The following is a 27,287-nucleotide window of genomic DNA, read 5'->3' as shown; positions in this document are numbered from 1 at the left end:
TAATGTTATTCAGGGTTATATCTCGTCTATATTCCAGCTTTGATAAGTGTTTAGTATTACTATAAATGTTCACTCCTTCGTACTATGTACATCAAAATTATTTATTTTGTAAAAATATTTCCTTTCTCTATCAGAACTGTACACGTAAACCTAACAACAAAATTATTTTTATTTACCTGTGTTTAAAGTAATTGCAAATGGCTGATATTATTGTTCAAGTATATTGTTTTTCTTAAATTGTTTAACATTTCACAGCGGTATAACATGTTACTTTAATTATTCTTCCCTTAGTTTATTTATTTTGTATTTGCATTGTATCATAGATCAAATTTATTTGTTCAGTGTATGTTCACCGGTGTTTATATGTCTTTTGATTGAGTTAAGCCATTTCAATCGATATTTTATAGTGTGTTTTTCTATGTTTTGATGTTACACTATTGTTTCAGAAAAGGGTGAAGGTTTGGTACCATTAAAACGTTTAAACCCGCTGCAATTGTTTGCACCTGTCCTAATTCAGGAATCTGTTCAGTAGTTGTCGTTTGTTGATGTGGTTCATAAGTGTTTCTCGTTTCTCATTTTTTATATAGATTAGACCGTTGGTTTTCCCGTTTGAATGGTTTTACACTAGTAATTTATGGGCCCTTTATAGCTTGCTGTTCGGTGTGAGCCAAGGCTCCGTGTTGAAGACCGTACTTTGACCTATAATGGTTTACTTTTATAAATTTTGACTTGGATGGAGGGTTGTCTCATTGGCACTCATACCACATCTTCTTATATCTATGATTCGTATATGTCTATTTTAAAGGATAGAAGATAGAAAGGGGGAATTAAAATCAACAATTTAAAAACATGAACAGAAATACAACGGAAGAACATTTATTATTAGTCTACATGAATGGAGGGTCATTGTTTTCAAGTTTGCAACAAATCCGGTCCTTTTTAAAATGTGGACTAAAGGATAATACAAACTTAAGCAAACACTTGTTTAGATTAACCATACCTATGGGAGTTGCAACCTTCGATTTTCTATGAATTTCTAAATCTATTTGCCGATGAACTTTTAAAGTGGAATTTGATGAAACATTGAAATGTGTATATAAAAGTGTCAAAATTATACACTCAAGTGATTTGCCAACATTTTTTATAAAAACATTTTGTGTAGATTTAAAATCAACATGTTACGCATTTCCCGCACATTGCTATCATAGACAATTCGATATGCTTTTAAATAAAGTCATCATTGATACAAGGATAAATATTTTCGTACGCCAGTTTCGTCTTTCAAAGACTCATCTGACGCTCGAATAAAAAAGTTAAAAAGGTCAAATAAAGTACGAAGTTGAAGAGTATTGAGGACTAAAATTACCAAAGGTTTTACCAAATAATGATAAGGTAATCTATTCCTGGGGATATAAACCAATGTGAATTTAGTTTCATCTATATGCTACTGTCAATTGAACTTTCGCGCAAATGGTCTAGATTTTATGCCTCATGTAATTTGATTAAAGCTTCAAAATCATACCATTTTAGAGCCTCAAAATATTAACAAGAGAATGAACTTGTGTGAATTGTAGTAAAAGGTTGAAGGATTGCTTGAAAATAAACATGGTATTGTAATACACAAGACGAAATTATCCCTACATATATCACTATTTGATTGTACAAAATATGAGGATGCAGCTCCCTCAATCAATGGTGTAATTCCCGATTGTGACATTTTGATTGAGTATTGATTTGCATGGTTGATGATACATGACCTGCAGGAAACGCTTACCTTTTTTCGTTAACATCCGGTCTTTTAGTAATTCATGCCATTTCCTCAGTTTTCGTTTGTTACCTTGGTTTGTCTTCTAAATTTATTTAGTGTTGCCAATATTATACTGTTTAGTATCTTCTGTCTGATTTAGTTTTTTTTTATTATATTTGTCATTCCAAATTTTGGTTTTCGTGTGTGCCTTATGCAAATGTTTGCTAAACACGGTATAATACAGACATATTGAGAGAGGGTATGAGAATTTGACACAAACTTAGTATATATATTATTTTCATGAAGTTAAGAAGGTTTTAACTCCCTTTGACAAAGTTAACCTTAGATAGAATTGGCTATTTCGGTCATATAACTATTCAACTGTTAAGGTTATTATACATTTCTGGCTTTCAAATATTCGGCTTTGAGCGTTCCTGATGAAGGTAAATCCAGAAACGTGCTAAGGACGCATGAAAATAACGTGTTGTTAGACATTTTGGGTTTGAACGTTCTTATGATGGACAAGATAAGAGCTCCGAACGGACGAAAGTTACAACGTGTAATGTTCATGTACTTGCACTGAGTCGATACTTTTAGTTTTGAAGAGTAGTATCAGCTCAGTAATCAGTGTTTGCTGGTACTGACATGATTTATAAGACATCTCTCTTAAATTCTGCGTTGATAAATTTAGAAAATATTGAGACACTAAGGTTACTCACAATGTTTTATTTTCTTATATTGTATTGTCTTTGTCATTGGAGCTTTGCAGCTATAGATACCACTATTATCTTGCTTTGTTTGATGCTATGTTTTGTACAACCGAGTGTTGCCCGCGGCCTGAATATTTTCTCTCCACTGAAAAGCCTAAGATAACTAAGTCGGCGGAAGATCCGCTTCGTTCGTTGTGAAGCTAACCATATATGTAAGTTATTATCTTGTCATATGGGGTTTGAAACTTTGATATAGTCAACAGTTTTTTTTTCTAAACTTAGCAGGTAACTGTTGAGTGTTCGCTATGAGTGCCAGACAAACGGGAAAATGCTGATATAAATGCAGAATCTATTTTAAAAACGTCCCTGAAGCATTTTCAGGGAAATATATTGTTGCTAAAAATATGCTTTGCAGACAAGAACTTTTCAAAATCAGATAACTAGGTCATTTTTTTAAACTTAAAAGAAGTATCGTACTACTCTAAATATGAACCTTTTATAACTGAAACTTAAATCTAATCACAAAATTTACACGAACGACATGTAATCGTATGTTTTATTCAACCCGTAAGAAAATATAGATATTTCCCGTGTATTTACTTTAAATCATATTACTGAGAAAAGTTGAAACATTGCTATTTTTCATTATTAGATGCAGATCTGTGTATGACTTATCAATAATTGACATCTAAGGCCGTGCAGATTATTTATAATTTATAATGATGACATAGTACATCGTGTCATTGACAAATGCGGCACCTAATGATGTGACTGCAGACAATAATTTTTAAGATATACATAGGTGCTTGTTTTATAATTAATCAAATTGTTAGAAGAAAAATTCGTAAAGCTTTATTTTTGGGAAGAATTTCCGCAAAACTGGTACCATTTTTTCAGATTAATGTAGTAAAGTTAATCATATGGTCTAAATAGTAAGACAATGTATACCCGAGACAACAGATGTCTCCCTTTGTTTTAAGTTTTCTTTGGAATACATGCATCCCAATTTTTGCACAAAATAAGGAGATGTGCAGGATTGCCATTGAGCCAACTATCCATCCGGGACCAAATGACGTAGATGTTATCAACTATAAGTCACTGTATGAACAATTCAATAATGAAGAAAACCCATACTGCATAACAATATATAAATGGCCCTGTCATGACAAAATGTAAAACAATTCAAACGAAAAATTAAAAGGCCTGATTATTTTTATATTTCTTCATTTTGTCATATCTTTACATTATTTTATAGCTTTTCTTATAATGAATATGACATACTTGAAGTAAATGGAACAATATAGCAATTTCGGAAGGTTCTAGATATATCCATGGTAGTGATAGGGAGTAAACATCCAACAGGGACAACGACACAAAACAAAATAAATAAGAAGTTGAAAAAAACATTCAACACCTTGGCCAATGAAAACAGTAAACACCGTTGCCAAAGAAAAACAGTCAATTAACACCATGGTCAAAGAAAATAAGTCAACACCGTGACCAAAGAAAAATATTCAACATCGTGGCCAATAAAAATCATTCAACACCGTGGCCAAAGAAAAACAGTCAACACCGTGGCAAAAGAAAAACAGTCAACACCGTGGCAAAAGAAAAACAGTCAACACCGTGGCAAAAGAAAAACAGTAAACACCGTTGCCAAAGAAAAACAGTCAATTAACACCATGGTCAAAGAAAATAAGTCAACACCGTGACCAAAGAAAAATATTCAACATCGTGGCCAATAAAAATCATTCAACACCGTGGTCAAAGAAAAACAGTCAACACCGTGGTCAAAGAAAAACAGTCAATACCATGGCAAAAGAAAAACAGTCAACACCGTGGCCAAAGAAAAACAGTCAACACCGTGGTCAAAGAAAAACAGTCAACACCGTGGTCAAAGAAAAACAGTAAACACCGTTGCCAAAGAAAAGCATTCAACACCATGGCCAAAGAAAAACAGTCAAAACCGTGGTCAAAGAAAAACAGTCAACACCGTGGTCAAAGAAAAACAGTCAACACCGTAGCCGAAATAAAACAGTCAACACCGTGGCTAAAGAAAAACATTTAACACCGAGGCCAAAGAAAAACAGTCAACACCATGGTCAAAGAAAAACAGTCAACACCGTAGCCAAAGTAAAACATTCAACACCGTAGCCAAAGTAAAACAGTCAACACCGTGGCCAAAGAAAAACATTTAACACCGAGGCCAAAGAAAAACAGTCAACACCATGGCCAAAGAAAAACAGTCAAAACCGTGGTCAAAGAAAAACAGTCAACACCGTAGCCAAAGTAAAACAGTCAACACCGAGGCCAAAGAAAAACAGTCAACACCATGGCCAAAGAAAAACAGTCAAAACCGTGGTCAAAGAAAAACAGTCAACACCGGAGCCAAATCAAAACGGTCAACACCGTGACCAAAGAAAATCGATGAGTCATCCATGAATAATAAATACGGTGGTGTCCTTTGAATCTTCTTAACGTTAGATATTAGATCTGATTTCAGCTACAAAATATTTAAATGCACTTCTAATTCTATCATTTAATGTGACAAAATCTTTAAAAAAAAGGTTAAAACGATGTATTAAAGGCAACAGTAGTTAATCGATGATAAATAATTGTCAGGAACTGTCATATACTAAGTATGAATATGTAATAGAAATTCATTCTATTATGTGCGACATGGTGAATATATTTGTTACTCATGAAGAAAGTAAATATAACAAATGTTAATACTCAATAAGAAGTCTTTTTGCCTTTTTTTGCCTATTCGGTAGTTTGTTTTCCACACATGTATTTGTAAACCCTTCTTGAAAACTGTTGCTTAATTTTTTTTTTAATTATTCTCAAAAAGAGCAATTTAAAAAATGTTAGAATTTTCACAGACTAGAGCATTTATCTTGAGAAATAGAATCTAGCATATTTTAATCATTTTAGTTAGTAATGTCTCCAAGTCTTATAGTGCAACATAGATCAGTATGGCCTTATTGGTTTACACCTTATTCCAGGATTAACTACTCACGTTTGTTATAAGTTTGTTATATCTTAGGAGACAGCTACTGTATGTCTTCACTTTGCGTGTCATGTATAATTATATAATACTGACAGTATTAATTTTTCTTAAAACCCGATTAACCTCTTGTTCCGAAACATTAATGGCCGCTCTGAGACCTCTTCCTATCTCAGACACAATTAGATTAACACGTTTCAGTGTGGGCAACAGCTAAGAAATATTATTATGTCTTTGGTACAATATTAATATCCAATAGGCGAGCAGATGTTTTACACTTTATTTGTTGAGAAGGAGAGTTAGGTTTTAAAATCCCAAGGAGTGAAATCTCTATACGTTTGATGCTACACCATATCACTGAGTAGTCAAAGAAGTCTCTGACTGAAGCTCCGAGGTAACGTGTTTAGTTTTATATATAATTATTTGGTTTGATGGAATGATATCTAAGTATGTGAATATGTGATATTGATTTGAAGAACATGTGATAATAACTATATTAAAGGCTTCAAAATAACAAACTGTACGTAAATTTAATACTTTACCAACGAATAGATGTAACAACATACAGACTTAAAGATTTATGGTAAGAAATAATAATGTTATATACGTTTCATATGATAATAAAACGTTATTGTTGTTCATTTCAAGGCAAAGCATTGTGATGGAATAATATTGGAAATAGGTACAACCAATTTCCCCTGAATTTATTTCACAAAAGATCAAATTTAAAAATAACATTTCAATGCTTACTAACATTAACAGTATCACATGTGCACTTCGAGGTTTTGTCAACACTATAATAGCGTATTTTTGAATATAAGAGCAAATTTAAAATGTCTTAAGATTGTTTAAAGATTGCAAAACTGCCGTAATTGGTAATTGGTGAATTCTGACAATTATTTAACATTTCCCTATCAATTTATAAGGAAGATATTCTTGAAGTAAACCAAAACTCCATCGGAATAAAACGAATCTTTGTCTTTAAAAATGGATTAATTCATGTTATTATACTTCATGTCAAAATGCCAGATTTTGATTGGTTAATTCGAGGGAGACAATTTACTCTATCCCATTGCAAGTACTCTATTACCCTTCACGGAGACGCTTGATCAATGTGCGCTTTAATAAATACGGTTGATTGTTATGTTCAAATCGTCATAGTTTATTACTTTGAATTTGAAATTTATTAAACAGTAATTACAGAACATTCAGTATAATAAATTAAATAACACATATCTGAGAGGGTGATAGAGCAGATTGTTACCCCTCGCCTCAGTTGACAATGTTTTCTCGGGGTAACAATCTGCTCTATTTTGTATGAATTGCAGTACTTTATCAGACCTGTCTTCAATAACAATGTAAAGCGCTGGTTAACATTTTCGTTTAATTGATATTAAAAATGTTGTATTTTTATGTACAATGTATATTGTGTATACGTTTCAACATTAAAACTTCAGTAGGTCTTATCAACTTTGATTTTAACCCAGTGAGTGGAATAAATTCAGGGGAATTGATCAAACCTATTTTCCAATCATTTAGGGTACAACCTTTTTAGCAAGCCATGATCCAGTGTGAGCTGTTGGCAAACGTATTTAGCTTCATCACACTTTAGCTTTGAACATAGATGTTTTCACGGAAGCACACGGAAATTGGCAATGGATGTTTCCATAGTACATTTATTTTTGTCAAAAAATTGTCTTCTCGAAATTATCACCGAGCCTAATGAAACTTATTTTTTGACATCGGCAAGTGAATTTGTTATGTTAGACTTTTCCACTTACTAACCAACATAGTCCGTTGTTCCTACTATTGAAATCAATAAAATGAAACTATAAAAGAGTGGAAACTTGGATATTTGACTTTCTCCAATGATAAATGATAAGTATATTCTAGTATGACTAACCAGACAAAAAGTATATACTTGTGTAATAAGAAGTGGTATATGTTATAAATGTATCTTATCAACTTCTTTTGACAGACCTGAGGCCGTTTGATTAAAATTGTATTTAAATGAAAAATTCAAACAAACAAAAAAATGATATGAGAAGGACATTGTATTTACTAAAAAATCTTCAAATGAATCAACTTTTTTTAATATGATTACTTGAACATTTACCTAATGTACAGATCTGAAGCAGGGTTTTAATATTATTAATATGAAGAAAAACTGTTCGTAAAAAGATCAGTTTATTGGAATATTTTGTTAATATCGTTTGTCCTTTAGATTCTCATGTCTGATTTCTCTTTTGTCACAGTCTTACATGTTTTATTGAGGAAAATCTCTAGTGTCTATTATACATAAATTTGGAAAGTTCTACAACAAGTAAGCAATGACATTACACAATGCAATCAAGAACTAAATAATCTTCCATTGATGAAAAAAATCCTCGTCAATACATCGACCATTAACGACAAATATATCCCTTTTACATCAGTTATGTATTGTGACAATACTATCTCTGATTACAGCGGAAAATATATTGTCCACAGAGAACACTCACTTATGCTTTATTATGTTCGAAGAATGTTTTGGGTCTATATTTACATTGTAATTTGTTATAGTAATTGAAAGTATGTTCGTGTCTTCTAAGTCACGTGACAGGAATGCAAGATAACGATATCTTCCTGATATACATTTGAACGTTTTTCGTAGCATGTCTCGTATGCAGTAATTGCCTTTTTGGTATATTTTGCTTTGTTTATAACTCGGTTGCATTTGATTATTTCTGCTCTTAAACTCCTACTTCACAGAATAATTTTATATACAGTTTTAACACCTGGATCCCAATTATTGTCACATTATCCTATTATGTCTGTTTGGGCTGCTCACCTAATTTGGTCAATATAACGGAACTATAAACAACTGCCATTAAAGTGGGAGGTTTAGCTAGCTTTAAAACCAAGTTTAACGCACAATTTTTCGAGGAAAATGCCTGTACCAAGTAAAGACAGTTATCTTTCACTCGTTCCGTTGGTTGGTAACGTTTGATTTTGTTAGTCTTTATGGATTTCCCTTTTTTGAATTTGCCTTGGAGTTCGTTACTTTTTGTTATACTTGTTTAATGGATCGTTAATTATGTTTCAAATTTGAATCAAATTGCCAATCAATTTACCTGATTTACCTTCATCATGAGCACCGAGTAAACAAATCAGGACAGTAACAGATGTATTAATATTTCGAATCTTTATAACCCCATAAGTTGTTGGCTAAGAAAAATGAACCAGTAAGGTAGCTGGTGTGTCTTATGCTGCGTTCACACGTAATTCGAATTCGATTCGCATTAACTAATTCGAATTATTTTAATTCGCATTCGAATCGTTTTACGTCCAAACGTTAATTCTAATTCGAATTGCATTACGCGTCAAATTTGCTTTACTGTCCGAACGACGTTAACTTTTAATTCGTATCAACAAAAACGGATTTCTAATGCGAATTGGTTAATGCGAATTAGCCAATTCGAATCAATTCGAATTAAAATGGAAGAGTGTGTGAACGCGATTAGCGAATTCGATTCGCATTCGATTCGAATTCAATTCGAATTAAATGTACGTGTGAACTAGGCATAAATGTTCGACGATAGATTTTCTTTAACTTCTGTAAAAGACTTCTCGGTCAATGTACCTTCAAATTTAATATAAAACTGGGGTCACTGACCTTGATTTTTCGTTAAAATACATTGAAAGTAATAACAATTGTAGTTATTTTATATGGGTTATATAGGGGAAACTTATTTTTTTCCTTACTGAGGAAATATTTAACGATAGAATTGCTTGAAATTCAATGAGATAATTGCTTTTCATAAATACTTCCGAAATATCAAATAAAAATAGGAGGTCACGGGGCTTTATTCTCTTTACTTATCCAAAAACACAAATTGTCCTATCAAATTCAATATCATTATCTGCCCTTGATTTTAAAAGAATTTTTCTGAAATTTTAAATACACTTAACGACACTTAATTTCTCGATAACTTAATCCAAAAAATTCAAGTGTTAGATGTTTCTGTTGTATATTGAAGGATACTTGGTAAAATATTTTTAACCAAAAAAGCATATTTGCAAAATGCCCAGAAGTGATGCTCAGAAAAAGACACCTGATCTACCTTAATACATAATACATGTAATTTATCTTTTTTTACAACAATGAAACTCAGGGGGACAAACAGTACCTACCCCTTTCCAATAATTCAATACCTATTTGCTCCAACCGATGTGTATTTCTAAATAGATATTTGTTCAACATAATTCAAAGATGTATACTGTTTGCTTGTCTGTTTTGGGGATTGTTAAAAGTCAGTGAATTGTTACGGTATAGAATATACAATGAATTGTTACGGTATAGAACATCGATGGATTGTTATGGTATAAAATAGACAATTGATTTTTAAGGTATATAATAGCCAATACCAGTAGTTTGTTTTAGTACATAACAGCCAACAGACACTTGTGATTTGGAATAACAAAAGGATGGTAACGGTGTAGAAAAGCTAATGGATTGTTACGGTAAGGGATATCCAATGGATTGTTACGGTAAGGGATATCCAATGGATTGTTACGGTAAGGGATATCCAATGGATTGGTACAGAATATTACGAAGGGCAAATGGATTGTTGCGGTATATGATAGTCCACACTAGTAGATTGTTATGGTACAGAACAACCAACGTTGGATTGTTACGGTATGGAATAACAAAAGGTTTTCACGGTAAGGAATATCCAATGGATTGTCACAGAATATAACAAAGAGCCAATAGAGTGTTGCGGTATAGAAAAATCAATAGATTGTTACGTTATAGCAAAGCCAAATGATTGTTGAGGCATAGAATAACCCTTGTATTGTAATTGTATAACACAACCCATACATTGTTAAATTCAAAACGGAAAGTCCTTTATCAAATGGCAAAATCAAAAGTTCAAACACATCAAGCGAATGGAAAACAACTGTCATATTCCTAACTAGGTACTGGCATTTCCTTATGTAGAAAATGGTGGATTAAACCTGGTTTTAAAGCTATCTAAACCTCTCACTTGTATGACCGTCGCATACAATTCCATTATATTGACAACAATGTGTGAACAAAACAAACAGACATAATAGGTAAAAATGTCAAATTTGGGTTCAGCAGTCAACATTGTGTTATAATCTTAATCACTATAAAAACAAACAACGAATGGATTGTTACGGTATATGATAGTCCATACTAGTAGAATGTTATGGCACAGAACAACCAACGGATTGTTACGGTATGGAAAAACGAAAGGTTTGTTACAGCATAACATAGCCAATGGATTGTACGGCAAGGAATATCCAATGGATTGTTACGGTAAGGAATATCCAATGGATTGTTACGGTAAGGAATATCCAATGGATTGTTACGGTAAGGAATATCAAATGGATTGTTACGGTAAGGAATATCCAATGGATTGTTACAGAATATAACAAAGAGCCAATAGAGTGTTATGGTATAGAATAGTCAATAGATTGTTACGATATAGAAAATCCGAATGATTGTTCAGGCATAGAATAACCCATGGATTGTAATTGTATAACATAGCCCATAAATTGTTATGGCATAGAATAGCAATTGAATTGTTATGATACATCACAGCCAAATACTTGTTATGGCATAGAATAACCAATGGATTTTTATGGTATAGCACAGCAAAATGTTTGATATGGTATAGAATAACCAATAGATTGCTTCAGTATAGAATAGGCATACGTTTATTACGATATTGAAGAGCCTTTGAATTAATAGTACGGTATTAACAAATAACCCATATATTGTAACGGTACAAAACAAACAGCCAATGGACTGTTACGATATAGAATAGCCAATTTGCACTTTCATTATTATGATAGTTTTATGTTTCATTACGTCTGGATTAACATTAGGGGTAATGCAAAGCAAGGGATGTTTATCTTACTTGGTTTCGCCCCGTTTTAGAGTTCATGCGGTTCCATCGGGGTTTTACTCTTGTTTTGTGCTTTCATAATGGATTAACAAGTTTTGAACATCGGTTACCTAATGTAACGGAAAAGCCGACATAATTACAACGCTGTTACTTTTTCTGCCACATATCCGTGTGGACATATATGTATGTTTGCGTTCGTTTTTGTAGCAGTTCAGTGTTTCTGTTGTTCCGTTGCTTTCCTCTTATAGTTGATGTGTTTCCCTCGGTTTTGGTTTGTGACCCGGATTTGTTTCAGTTAAATCGATTTATGACTATTGAACAGCGGTATACTACTGTCGACTTTATTTAAGTGTGTACATATGATGTTTTTGTGAAGATAAAACTACAAACGAAGTGACTATGTAACTTCTGGACAATACGAGACTGGTGCATTAACATACGATAATGTATAGCACAACAATACCATAATGGTGTGTGCACATGCAAACAACATCAAAAATCAAAGATACGACATTTTAATAAAAGAGGGTTATGCAATCCGAAAGGGTTTCAGATTAACAGTCCGAGACCTTGATTTACTCTTTAATTCATATGAAAGAAAATAGATTGAAGAAAAAAAAACGGAAAATTATTTCCGAAAAAAACAAACGTTATGTCACCATATGAGTTTATTTAATCATCAAATATCTATCTGATTCCTATTTGGTCATGTGTCATCAAAACATATCATGTTTAGCTAATCTTTTCTAAAAAAAACCTTTTGTACAGAAGGATGGCTGTTAAGATACAAATCCAGGGTATCTTTGGGACCATATATAATGAACACTCTATGAGTCGGTGTGACAAGATGTCTTTTTGGTTTTTCATTGACGTATTTACCGGTTCTCTTTTTTTATTTACAACAATCATTTCAAAATGAAATTATATAACTTGCCTCAACCTCCATAAAAAATCAGTTGCAAAAGGGAAAACTTTTTTATCTCAATAAAATCTTGTTAGTTTGTGACTTGTTTTCTCTTGGTGTTTTATAGTTGCATTTACTGTTTTTTTTTTTGTATTGTCTTTGAACTTGTCATATCGGTTTTAAAACAATTTCAACTCCATAACTTGTGTTGATGGATTGTTCTCTCATTGACGTATAGCCCACACATCCTTTTATTCATTTCAATGATTTGTTTCAAATGAGTATGTGTTCTTGTTCTCAATGAAATCCCTGTTTCAGTAGAAAAACATCAAAGATGGAGATTAGTAACTCAAAATCATTCTTATTTTTATAATTAAGCAATTGTTAATACGTACTCCATCCTCTCCATGCGTAACACATGCTTCAAGCCATACATTGCTGTCCCTACTACCATCCACCTTAACAACGAACGGCTAATCTTTCGGAAGTAAATAATTAGATAGATATAAAACAGAAATAAAATTATTTATGGTTATCTGCAAATAAATAATGACATCTCTGAAATCATCTAATTAAATCCACAAGAGTTTTGAAGACGAAACGCGCTAATGGTGAACCATATTTTAAGCCTGGTAATTTTGATGAGTAGTTACAATCACTGGGTCAATGCCACTGCTGTTTAAAGTTACGTCTCCGATATATCGCCAGGCCTGTAGGGAGCACTTTTGTGCTTACATGAAATATAATTGGTATGTTCATTTTTTGTAGATTTATGGATAATAACAATGTAAATCATTCGGAACACTAAGGTTTTTCTATCCCAACATAGATTACATTAGCTGTATTTGACACAACTTTTCAGAATTTTCGTTTATAAATAATGCTTTTCTACTTTGTATTTGATTTGGCCTTCCAACTGTTTTGATTCGAGACCCACTTATGCGTCTTTAGATGACGACACTGATGCATCTGTAGTTGACGACACTGGTGCGTCTGTAGTTGACGACACTGATGCGTCTGTAGTCGACGACACTGATGCGTCTTTAGATGACGACACTGATGCGTCTTTAGTTGACGACACTGATGCGTCTTTAGATGACGACACTGATGCGTCTTTAGATGACGACACTGATGCGTCTGTAGTTGACGACACTGATGCGTCTGTAGTTGACGACACTGATGCGACTGTAGTTGACGACACTGATGCGTCTTTAGATGACGACACTGCGTCTGTCGTACCAAATTATAAGACTGGAATCTTCGATGAGTTTTTACATTCGTCTTTCATTTACATCGTTTTCCATATGCAATAGAGTTCAATGGATTGGAATATAAATGTTTTCATTGCAGACAACAATGACCTTTTCCGATCGAATACCTTGTTAGGACATGATTGAAATATTGGAAAAATGGTCACATGTCCGTCCTTTTTAAAATAATTTTGAACAATAATTTGTTATACTGTTGAAAATGTGAGTTTTTAAGTGTACCTAACCTTTATTGTACTGTAATAATCATTGAAAGTATCTCTTCCTATGGCAGTTTGGTCTAAAGGAAGCCGGAAGCTGTATTCCATTTCGAAAATTAATTACTATAGAATAAGAATCCAAATGGGAATCATTACAAGTCAAATTTTATAAAGGTTTGTAAAAGTTCAAGTGAAGGGAGAAAATTGTTTAATTGCATTGTAAAATTTTGTAATCTAAACCGAAAACAATCCATTCTTTTCAAGAGTTACATAAATGCTGGCATGTCGGTAGATGTAGGCTAAAATAAATCTCATTTAATCATTTAACACTTAAAATATTCGTACTGAGTTTTACAAAAATCAGGGATGTATATTGACTGGAATTACCTACTTTAGTTTCTGCAAAATTATTGATCTGCATATTTCGAACAACTATCTGATTACCTATGCTTATTGTGTAATAGTCTTTGTCCGCGTTTGATCGTGTTTTGTACACATGCATACACATGTTTAATGACGTATTCAATGGCGGATCCAGAACTTTTCATAAGGGGGGGGGGGGGGGGGGCGCTGGCTGACCTAAGGGGGGCCCGCTCCAGTCATGCTTCAGTGATTCCCTATATAATCAACCAAATTTTTTCCACAAACCCCCCCTCCCCACCTTGGATCCGCCTATGCGTATTGTGTAAAGGTCTTCGTCTTAATTTTTATCGTGCACTGTACACATATGCGTATGTTTTATGACGTATTGTGAAACTGTTTATGTATGCATTTTATAGTGTACTGAATATACAAGTATGCAAATGTTTTATGACATATAATGTAAAAGTTTTTGTCTGCGTTTTATCGTGTATTGTACACGTATGCGCATGTTTTATGACTTATTGTGTAACAGCTATAATATTACTGCGTTTTTTTCGTGTATTGAACACATATGCACATGTTTAATGCGGTATTGCGTAAAAGTCTTTGTCTGCATTTTATCGTGTATTGTACATGTATGCAGATGTTTTATGACATATGGTGTAACAGTATTTTTCTGCATTTTGTCGTGTATTAAACACATATGCCCATGTTTAATGACGAATTGTGTATCGGTCTTAATTTATCCGTGTTTTATCCTGATTGTACATAAATATATTATTTTGTTCAGGTTTTATGACATATTTGTAATAGTCGTTGTCAGCGTTTTATCGTGTATTGTAATATGGAATTTAGACCATAATAATTTTTGTGGCACATTGGCATTGGTCCTTTTTTCGTAATCTATCTTTGACAATAAAACAAAGAATCACTATATTTTGCTTATATTTGGCGAGGTACTCGGTCATTGCGATGTATCTTTAAAGACTTCCACGTATATAACCTCTGGTTGTTTGTTTCCGCTTCATGTTTCCCACCGTGGACTTGTGGCATCTGGGCATGTGTTTTATCACTGTCGCCTTCTTGTCTATACAGGTCTACAAGGAATAACATAAAACCATGAAAACTATGTCTGACCTCTATCACAATCAATTTTTCTAAGAATTATTATAATGTGATATATGAAATAATTCTTTGTGTCTGACGTTTATTTCTGATTTAAAATTCAATGTTTACCCAATATGAAGATTTGATCTGAATCTATAGACAAGTTGTTCTTTTGGGACTTTTGCTATCCATTGATTTTCACCGAGTGTCACGTTATATTAGCTGAAGAATTATTACATGATATATTTGTCAGGTCTATAGAGGATGTTGGATTCGAGGTGAAAATGATGGATAGATAAGTACCGAAATAATGGTAGAATGTGTTAGAATATTATATAAATTTTCACATTATAAACTGGATTTGAACTTATTTAGTGTTATAATTATCATGATTCAAAACAATATGCAGTGTATCATATTGAATTATGTTAAGAAACATACCTGTTAAATGATTTTAATACGTTCTATGAAGTTTTCATTTCTATAATAGTTGACGTATAATGTAACAACTGGTTATTTCAGTCCAGCAGTTACTGTTCGTCGTCTTTGAACATATAAAGGCTTATTTTACTGTTGTACCATATCCCCTTAATTTTCAAAGGGATTGAAATAACCGACCAATATACGCCCCAGTGCGAGTTTAAGGAATCAAATCTATAATCGACCAAAAGAATACTTAAAACACAACAATGAAAATAATGCATCATAATTAGTTTAAAAAAAATAGTTTGCAATCGTGCAATCATTATAGTTGCAACTTCTTCATGGAAGAAACCTCTGCTGGTGGACTATCAGTTCCCAAGGGTATCATCAGCTCAGTAGTCAGTACTTCGGTACTGACATGATTTATAACAAAGCTTTCTAAAGTTGCCCGTTTATAAATTTTGAAATTATAAAGAAACTAAGGTTTCATCTCCCTCAGGCAAAGTTGGCCTTAGGAGGATTTGACTATTATTTTAGGTCATTTTTTATTATTATACAGATCTTCAACTGTTTCGGCTCCTATTCATCCTTGGCTTTCAAATATTCGGCTTTGAGCGTTCCTTATGAAGGTTCGTCCAGAAAAGGGCTTCGGACGCATGAAATTTATGACGTGTTGTTTTCATTTTTATTACGTTAAACTGGTCTGGTTAGGACTTTTTGGTTTTCAGGATCTAAACGTTTAACATTTAGTCATATAGGAATTGAGTGTACTTCTCGAGGTAGTTTATTAGGTACATTTGACGTTATAAGCAACATGTGGTTGATCGGGGGTATGCCCTTACCTAAAATTCCATTCTAACCAAGTTATGAGGAAAAAACGAATGCATTCGACACTACATAAGTTTCACGGTCATCATCACGAATTGGTTGACCGAAATGATATGTATATGTCTCAAATCAATAGCGACATGTTTTAGACATGTGTTAGATCATAGTTGTATTATCTGTAGTTTTACCAATTGTGAACTACTTCTGATTGAGATATTTTGACTTAGTGTGGAATCCCATTTCAGAGTATACATACATAGCAGGAAGACGCTTACCCTGTCGACGCACACGGTCTCGCTTCATTTGGAGTTTTATGCGATTCCCTCATTTTTTGTGTGTGTTGCTTTGATTTGTCATCTTAAATAAAATGTGAGATTTGAACAAATATGGTTGCCTATAGTAACCAATGTTCAAATCTCGTGAATCCATATTGGATATAAAACACACAATAAAAACCAGCACATTTAAGATCCAAAAAGCTTGGACAAAATAAACAAATTAATTGATAATAGATGCCTGATGATTTAGGAAAACAGAGTCAAAATGTACTAGATAGTTATCGAAAGTAGTCCTTAGAACTTTCCGCGGAATGATATATACCAGAAAAAAAACCCTTTCATGTATTCACTGTAAAATACTTTGTACTCCCTCCTTTTACAGAAACGAAGACTATGGGTTTTTATGTATTTTAGAACTAATTATTGTTACATTTGATTACTTCGATTTACTTGGAATGTGATTACGTTGGTGTCTAGTAAAAAGAAACATCCTTCCTACACATCTATTTTTTTCAAATTCTGTTAGCGCATAAATCGCACTCTGTGGTGACCTCACAAGACAATTATTGTATTACCTCTCCCACTATGTCAGTCTGATATTTCAATTTCTAACTATTTAATTAGCCCTGAATCAATATTTGTTCTCAATGATAAATCACTGTCCAGAAAATATCATATTTAATGGAATATTGTCCTTTCATATTGAAATATTCAGTAATTAAGTTGCTTAAATGTTGTAATTTCACTTTAAAGATCAAGCAGTGAAACAAAACTCAGAATTGTCCATGAAATGTATCTTATCGATAGTGATTTGATTGGCAGGTAGAATGAAGCTCCAATTGACATCAGCATGATCACTATCGAATCAAGTTTATGTATTTGCAATGCTATTTAACACCAAGTCTTGGCTTTTCTGGTATATAATAGTTTGGTCTCTATATAAGTGATTGTAAAATTGATTTCGAGTGATAGTTTGGTCTCTATATAAGTGATTGTACAATTGATTTCGAGTGATAGTTTAATTATTTCCGTAATGGAAACTTTACACTCAATTTGTAACATTTTAGATATGATTGCAAGTCTCATATTTTTTTTACAGAACTAATGTGAAACGGTATGTGTGATAATAACTGAGGAGAGTTTTAATATAACAGAAGTTATTGAAAAACAGGTGAGTTGTAAGTAACGTTTAGTCATTTTTATTAATTTTGACGAAAATGGTGTATTGGGTTTTTCTCATTGTTGAAGGCCGTTCGGTTGCCTTTAATGGATTACATCCATTCCATTTGAACTTTGGTGGATAGTTGTCTCATTTGCAATCATACCACATCTTCTTATTTTTATATTAAACAAGTTTGTGACACTTGCAAACCATTTTGAAAGTTGTAATAACTTTAAAATTTGGTTAAGGGAGAAATGGGAAATATCGTCACTAAAAACATACATGCATTTTACAATTTAAGACAGTATTTGCACTTATAGCTCATTCAACGCCTTTGGTTGCGACATTTGCATTGTATAAGCTAAGTCAGTATTTCACTTTTAAACTTTCCAATTGATTATCTAACTCAACGTCTTTGCTTTCAATGTAGGACTTTATGTTCAGACGTAATTCAATTATATTCTGCGTAAAGTAACAAAAGTCAACACACATCTGGATTCGATCGAACATCCTTGGTTAATTCTGTTAAATTTGTTCACTACTTGTTTAAACTAGGGGTAATTTATACCTGAGCTTATGTTATATAAATACTTGTCTTTAGTTGAACTATATAAACCATATATGTTATCTATTCGTCTTTTGGTTTTCTTTTGTTATGGTATTGGTGCCTCATTGAAGACTTGTAATACTTGTATACCTTTTTGTTCATATCAAACAGACAACATTGTATATTGGTATCTACAAATATAAACTATGTTGATATATATCAACATAGTTTATATTTGTAGATACCAATATATAACTGAAAAGGATTTGTCAATGACTTTGTAGTCATTTTACAATTAACAAACAGTATTTAACGTTTCGACAGATACTATATAGCATATCCCGATCTTAAAATGGGTGGGTCACTGCAATCACCTTGTGCATCTATCAATTTAGTTTAATATAACTGGGCGTCTGTCTTAAGGAATGAACTAATATTTGCCTTAAACTTTATTCAGTTGGGGTGTACCATATAGGCGATTGCCATATCTGTCGGATGGTCACTTCCTGTTTGAAATTAGCTTTTGCCTTATCAACTGAGCATTCATTTTTTATTCACCGCCTATCGTTCCGTGTCATGTTAAAGTAGTTTGCCGTGAAGTTTGGGTAACATCAACTTAAAACTTAATACATATTTATAATTTAGAATGATATAAACTTGTCATTACGATTATTAGGATTTTGGCCTAGTTTTGCGGTTCACTGAACACGAAATGTGATAATGCCAACCTATGGATTTGACCCAGATTTTGCGGTTCACTGAACATAGATATTGGACAGTGTTAGTCGGAATGATGTACTATGGACACAAATATTTATTAGTCAATGTAAGCTTGACATGTATGGAAAATTATTTCCAATTTGGTCTCGAGATTGGTTATATTGAATTATGCGTAATTATTATTATGTTATTATACCAACTGAGCATTAATTTCTAATTGGTCTGTATGGAAAAGAAGTACTTCATGTTTTTGTCTGGAGCTTGGGTTATTTATATCTCGTCAGCAACTTTTAGACTGGCCAGACTGTAATTTCCTGTTTGACGATACAATGAATTCGATATACCCACTGAGCACAAAATTTTTCGTCAATGTTTTCCTGGCTATATAGAAAGTGTGGGTTATTTTTAATCTTGAGATTGTCTGAGACGATATGTGTCTTGTGACTTTTTTCCTTTCCGATTGTTACTTCCCACCATGTGCAAATGTGTCTAAAAGGAAGTCTGAGCCTACGACAATGAAACCACCATACAATTAGAAAACAAAAAATACTACAAAAGACATCTGACGGTTTACGTCTTCAATAAATGTTCCCATTAAGAAGAGAGGCGAAAGATACCAAAGGGATATTCAAACTCGTAACAAGTCGAAAACAAACTGACGATTCCATGGCAAAAAAAAGACCAACGCTTAAAAATAAAACAAGCAACAGTATACAAAACACAACATAGAAAATTAAAGAATGAGCAACACGACCCCTTCCCCCAAAACAATTCCAAAACAAACAAAAAATAACGGGGTAATCTCAGGTGTTCTGGAAGGATAAGCAGATTCTGCTCCACATCTAGCACCCGTCACGTTGCTCATGTAAGTACAAACCCGTTATTAAGTCTAATTTACGACACATTTATCAAACTACATATCGTTATTTTATCATTGTTGTGCTTCCACAGTATTTAATGTAACTGGATAAAATATTACCGAGGGATGTTTCTAATTATTTTCTTTGAAAATTCACAGAAAAATATAACATGAGAATCAATCACTTATGTTATTTTGGATGGTTGTACTTTAGAAAGATAGTTAATTTTAGATTGGGTTAAAATATAACGCCTCCATGACAGTCAGTTAATTTGTAAAGCTGATTGAATTTTTCATTGCATTATCACATGCAGTAAAATGATTGTTTCTTAAACGTTAAACAAAGGCTTTGCAATGGTTTTAATCTCTACGGCTTCTTTCATCAGTATATGGAATGTATACATGCTATATTCCTTAGAAATGACATACTTTAATTTGAAGAAAATAAGATGTTGGATAAATATCAATGAAATAGCAAACCAACAACACAAAATAGCAAAACTATACATACATAAACTAGGTGATCACTGCAACGATTGACTAATCGTACACAGAAAGACATGTCGTTTGTCGCAATGAGTTTACAAGTTGTGTCCCCGAGAGTATTCTCAGCTCAGTAGCCAGTACTTTGGTACAGACATGTTTTTATAACAAAACGTTCTTCAATTGTACGTTTATGAATTTAGAAATTATTGATTAACTAAGATTTCAACTCCCTCTGGCAAAGTTGACCTTAGGTGGATTTTGCTTATTTTTAGGTCCTTTTTGGTCATATAAATTTTCAACTCTTTCGGTTCTTATACATCCTTGGCTTTCAAATATTCGGCTTTGAGCGTTCCTGATAAAGGTAAATCCAAAAAGGCGCTTCGGACGCATGCTATTTATAAAGTATTGTTTTCATTTTTTTGTGAATAAATCAAATAGACTTACCTGACACCAACAACATGTTCTATCCGACAGACACATAACAAAGGGCAACCCCTAGCAAACTCTTGATTTGGGACACACAAAAACACATATATAAACATTTGGATTATCGAAATATTTGTGCATTTCGACTGTGCATTTATTACGCAAGACTCTTGTACATTATGTTGCTGCTTACAGTATGCAATAAAGCAAATTATTCAGACCTGGCTGTAGTTATCAATCACATTAGGGAATGATAAGAAAATATGACAATGTCGCAACTTCCCCCACGCTTAAGACTGACAAATGGGAAATAAAGTAAATGATCCAACTGAAATTATATATTTATCAATGTATGCACACCCATCCGCTAGGATGTTTGGTAGGACATATCATATACTATACGGCTACCGGATTTCTCTGAACATCTTTCACAATGAAAGATTCTCTAAGGGATGATACAACATGATTATTTACTTATATCTCCTCGCTCTGTTCTCGCGAGAATTTAACTATCTCACCTAATTCATCAAATCGCCGTTTTATTAGGGAGTGAAAAGTAAATAGGTCCATAGAGATGGTTGTTCTTTGCAATTGTAAATTTCAAGTAATACGTGATGACAAATTGATCCTGACATTGCTAGAACTTTTTTTCTGTAAGGCGCGTTTAGTCCGTTGTATAAAGGACTGACTTCACGCATGTGTTCTGTTCTCATCATAAGTATCTTGGGAGTTTTTTGCATTCTAAAACAAAGCTGGTTATCAAATTTCCTTTTGATTTGCAGAATTGGAAAACTGAATAATAGTGAATGTTGTTATATGTATAGGAGATATAGATTTATTATTCAGTAGCAGGATATATACTGCTGGTATGTTTTTATAATTATGGGAACAAGTACATTTAGGGATAAACACACCATGAAGTGGTGAGTAAAACATGTTAGTAAAATGTGTTGAAAATTAAATGTTATAATTGAACCTACGTATTTAAATTTAAACGACAAAAATGTAATCGTGAATTTGGGTTTTCTTTTAATTTCAATTGAAAACTTTTCGTCAAAAGTAAAACGATCTAGTTAGTATATGTTGTTTGGTTTTAGTGTTGTGTGGTTGAATGCTTTCTTTTTATAGTGTGTTATATTATTGGAAGTTGGTCCAAATAAGAATAAGGAGATGTGGTTTGATTGCCAATGCTACAGCTATCAACCAGATTCGCTATTGATTCCAATTGATTTGGATATTTTGACATCAGTTATTTTAAACTAAAACAAATTTTACTTATTAGCTTATTATAGGCAGTGTTTAAATTGTCGAAATGTTCTTTGCATTGCAATAAAATTTCCGTTTAACACATTATTATTATGGTCACACAAACAACTGTATTGAAAAACAAGGAGACCAAGATCGGCTAGAAAAATGATACGATGAACACGTGCAAAGATCACTGTTGACAAACGAGAAAAAAAAACATTCAACATAAAACTTAAGGTTAAACAATACTAATTCTATTAAAACCGTGGGTTAACTCTATTTATGTGGAAGGGCAAGAAGCTCCTACTCTTCTAGTGACGTATGTTGATTTGATTCATCTGTTGAATTATATTGCTCGGACAGAATAAAAACCATGTGATACATGTATAATTCCTATTTCGTTACAACACGTATTAAGACCGGAGAGGGCGGTAATGTTGTCCTAACAAAGAGAACATGCGTGTTGTTTATCTGCGACGTTATACCTTGCTTCTGTTTAATTGCCAAGACTTATATTGCTGATTATTATTATTTATGTTAAAACCTACTGTTTTATTTTCCGGTTTGGACTATGCCTTTTGATCTTCAACTTGGACTAATCTAAATAAGAGTTTTTCTAGGTTTTGTAAGTGTTCCCTGATATGCTGTCAGTCGTGAATGTTGTCTCCTCCAAGTTTGGTCTTTTGATAATTCCAAGTCAAGCTGCAAATCAAGAATACAAAACGTTTTCGACGCCAAAATGTTAATGTCATCGGAACAGAAATTTAAAGATTTATGGAAACTGTGTGTTTGTTGTATGCGGTTTACTTTATTCCCGAAATCTAGGTTCTCGATTTTGTCAGAAAAAATATTCTTTATCTTTGTGCTAACTTTTGAAAAGTTTTATTTACTTTATAAAATTCAATTTGTTTAAACATATTCAGTAAACCTGCTCCATGCATGAAATTAAATTTTACGCTTTCTCTGTTTTCAACAGTTACCGTTTGTATACATTTATCAAATTCTCTAATTATGAAATGGTCGCCCGTGGTTATGAAATCGGATTTTTCAGACGATAAGGTCTTTAACTCTAAGAGTCTATTATTTAACTTGGCACGAAACCTGTGAGAAGGTAAACGAAAGATATTAGTTAAATTATTGTAGACTTTCGAGTGAATCAATAACTCCAGTGCTTTCTAGTTATATATCAAACTATTATATTTAATAAAGTCCATCTCCTGTGATTCTGTGCACGCACTGTCGGCTATTCTTCTCGTAATATCTCCCTTTATTGTTCTCTCGTGAATTATTCCGAATGAACAATCAACAATTGTATAATGTAACAAGAAAGACAAATAAATTAAATACAGTTGGTTTTGTATTTTAATTAATTATCTATCAATTCGCGTTTTAATTATTTTTTTCTTGAAAAGAAAACGCCAGGGGATAGTTGGTCAAAATATCGATAATTATGAACAGATTTTTTTCCATTGTGATAGCGAACGTTAAATAGAGAATTTATTATTGAAATTAGAGTGTTCCCACTGATACAATGGAAAAAAGAGTTAAATATTTAATGTAATAATTTTACAATAAATTGATAGTTTGCATCATATAATATGATATATAACCTGATAATTTGAAACTTTCAGTCAATGGATCTTTCTCAATTATCCAATTTTATACATTTTAGTACTGTAATATTTCCCAGCATGTTAACTTTATTTTTCACAGCGTAATCGCTTTTACAAAATGTATAGATTGATGGATATATTAATGTTTAATGTTCAGTGACAAATATTACATGCATATTAGGTTGAGAACATTATTATATCATATTTATACGAATACTGCTTTGTTCTCGACCGAAACACTTATATAAAAATAAGGAAATGTGGGATGATTGCCAATGAGACAACTATGTTAAAATGAAGTTGATATAAGCAATTATAGGCAACTGTACGACCTCCAACAATGAGAACAACCATACTGTATAGTCGGCTATAAAAGGCCTCGACATGAAAAATATCAAATAATTCAACTGAGAAGTCTAACGGCCTAATTTATGATAAAACAATTTTACGAAAAACAAAAATGGCCAACATAAACCAACGATAACCACTGAACTACAGGCTCCTGAATTGGGACAGACACGTAAAGAATGTGGCAGGGTTAAACAACGTTGAAGGCGCCAACCCTCCCCTAACCTGGGACAATTGTGTAAAGCAAAACACAAGAACAAACTATAGATATATAGAATGAACGAAAAACAAATATGAGTAACAGCAATAAACGACAACCACTTAATTACAGGCTGCTGACTTGGGACAGGCACATATAGAATGTGGCGGGTTAAACATGTTTGAAGGCGCCACCCCCCCCCCCCCCCCCTAAATCCTGGGACAGTGGTGTAACAATACAACATTAGAACAAACTATAAAAATAAGTTGAAAAGGGCTTAACTCATCAGATCGATACTAAGCAGAAAAAAAAACTTATAACAAAAACACAGACCGGACGTGGCAGGGAATTTATTCATCCCTCATAACAAAAAAGACACATAGTACATATCTGAGAGCACTCGCAAGTAATCACAGCTAGTTCAAAGCCAGTAACAACTAATTAAATAATCATGTAAGTGGCATATACACGTGCCTGTTCACAAATTAACAGTCAACAGAAAGACATATTACTCTACCCGGATATATTATTCTGTCTCCGAAACGACCAGTTTTTTCGCTTAGTAGTACTCCTAATTAACATATGCTTAGTGGATGAGCAGCAATTTCCAATTTTCTAGTTCCTGGTTTAACCGGTCGAGGATTGAATCCACAACCTTCCGCACTTCACTACCACGAGACCACTGATGTAGCATCGCTTTTCAAAGAGCGTACCAATGCATAGATTATAAAAGCGATATTTCTGACCACTCAGTTTGACTAAACACATTTTGAATAAGTAAACACTTTGGAATTTTCACCATTATTGTCACGACTTGATGACCATAACTTAACTCATTTCACAAAAAACTTGTTCGAGTAAATGAACATTTTAGTATAACTTACGATCAATTTTAGTCGTAAGATTTTTTGTAAAAGGAGCCCCTGTGTCTCAAAGATGACTGAAGACATATTTGTTTATTAAACTATTATGTCCCCCTTACAAATATGATTTGACCCGTTACTGAATATAATAATTACTTGCTTCGATAGACAATACGACCTATGTCGTTTCAGGAACAGAATACTATCACTCTACCAAAGCACCTGACACCATTATCGGTTTTTAATGAATATGAATAAATTACTGCTTTAGTAACCATCAATACAACAACAAACCAATAACCATCAATATAACAGCAAACCAATAACCATCAATACAACAGCAAACCAATAACCATCAATACAACAACAAACCAATAACCATCAATATAACAGCAAACCAATAACCATCAATACAACAGCAAACCAATAACCATCAATACAACAACAAACCAATAACCATTAATATAACACCAAACCAATAACCATCAGTACAACAACAAACAAATAACCATCAATACAACAACAAACCAATAACCATCAATACAACAACAAACCAATAACCATCAATACAACAACAAACCAATAACCATCAATACAACAGCAAACCAATAACCATCAATACAACAACAAACCAATAACCATCAATACAACAACAAACCAATAACCATCAATATAACAGCATACCAATAACCATCAATACAACAACAAACCAATAACCATCAATACAACAACAAACCAATAACCATCAATACAACAACAAACCAATAACCATCATTACAACAGCAAACCAATAACACAAGTGAGCATCTAATGATCAACATATTCGTTTTGCCTTCACTGAAGTTTACAAAGTTGTTTGCTTTTAACATATTGTTTTTAGACTGATTGTGTTTGTCCATGTGGTTTTGAGGCGTTCCAATCTTGTATGTAACTACTCACACTTTTTTCATCAGTATAATGTCACGGGTGCGACTAGTGGACCAGGAGATGCTGACTCATACGGAGCAACTAATTTAACCCTCGGTTTTGGACTGGTGTTGATGTTGTTCAGATCATATATTTCAGACTGGTACTTTGATTTTCCTGTTTAAACATATGTCAAATATTTCTCTATATATGTGTGTTTATCCATTTATTGTCTTAGTCAAAGTTTTACTCTCTTTTATATTTGTGTGTTTATCAAGTGATTTGTCATGTCAGGGTCTTTTTGGCTGACTATGTGGTATGGGTTTTTCTCATTGTTGAAGGCCTCACGGTGACCCGTGGTTCCTTACATGCACGTTATTTGTATCTGGTTGTCTCATTGGTAAATCATACCACATCTCCTTACTTTTATATTGACATTAATCAAAGTCTCCATTATTGTCAAAGATAAAAAAAAATACAAGTAGATTGGAAAAAATAAATACATCGACATAAAGGAAAAGAAATATAGAAATATTAGATATGTTTCAAAGATCAGATGAACTAGATATGTATAATAAAAAAATAAATAGAAATGAAATGTAAAAAAGAAAAGACGTAGAAATACATATGTATGAAAAAAGAAATAGAAATACATGTGTATAAAAAGAGAAAAAAAACCAACATATATGTGTCAGTAAAAAAGAAAAGAAAAGAAATAGAATTACATAATTATGTATAAAATAAAAGATAAGCAATAGAAGTAGAAGGAATGAAAAAAATGAGACATTAAAGTAGAAGGAAAGAAAAAATGAGACATTAAAATAGAAGGAAAGAAAAAATGAGACATTATAAAGTAGAAGGAAAGAAAAAATGTGACATTATAAAGTAGAAGGAAAGAAAAAATGAGACACTAAAGTAGAAGGAAAGAAAAAACGAGACATTAAAGTAGAAGGAAAGAAAAAATGAGACATTAAAGTAGAAGGAAAGAAAAAATGAGACATTTAAGTAGAAGGAAAGAAAAAATAGACATTAAAGTAGAAGGAAAGAAAAAATAGACATTAAAGTAGAAGGAAAGAAAAAATGAGACATTAAAGTAGAAGGAAAGAAAAAAAAAGACATTAAAGTAGAAGGAAAGAAAAATGAGACATTAAAGTAGAAGG

Source organism: Mytilus californianus, unplaced genomic scaffold, assembly GCF_021869535.1.
Source record: "Mytilus californianus isolate M0D057914Y unplaced genomic scaffold, xbMytCali1.0.p SCAF_8, whole genome shotgun sequence".
NCBI classification, from domain to species: Eukaryota; Metazoa; Mollusca; class Bivalvia; order Mytilida; family Mytilidae; genus Mytilus; species Mytilus californianus.
This window is presented reverse-complemented; position numbering follows the sequence as displayed.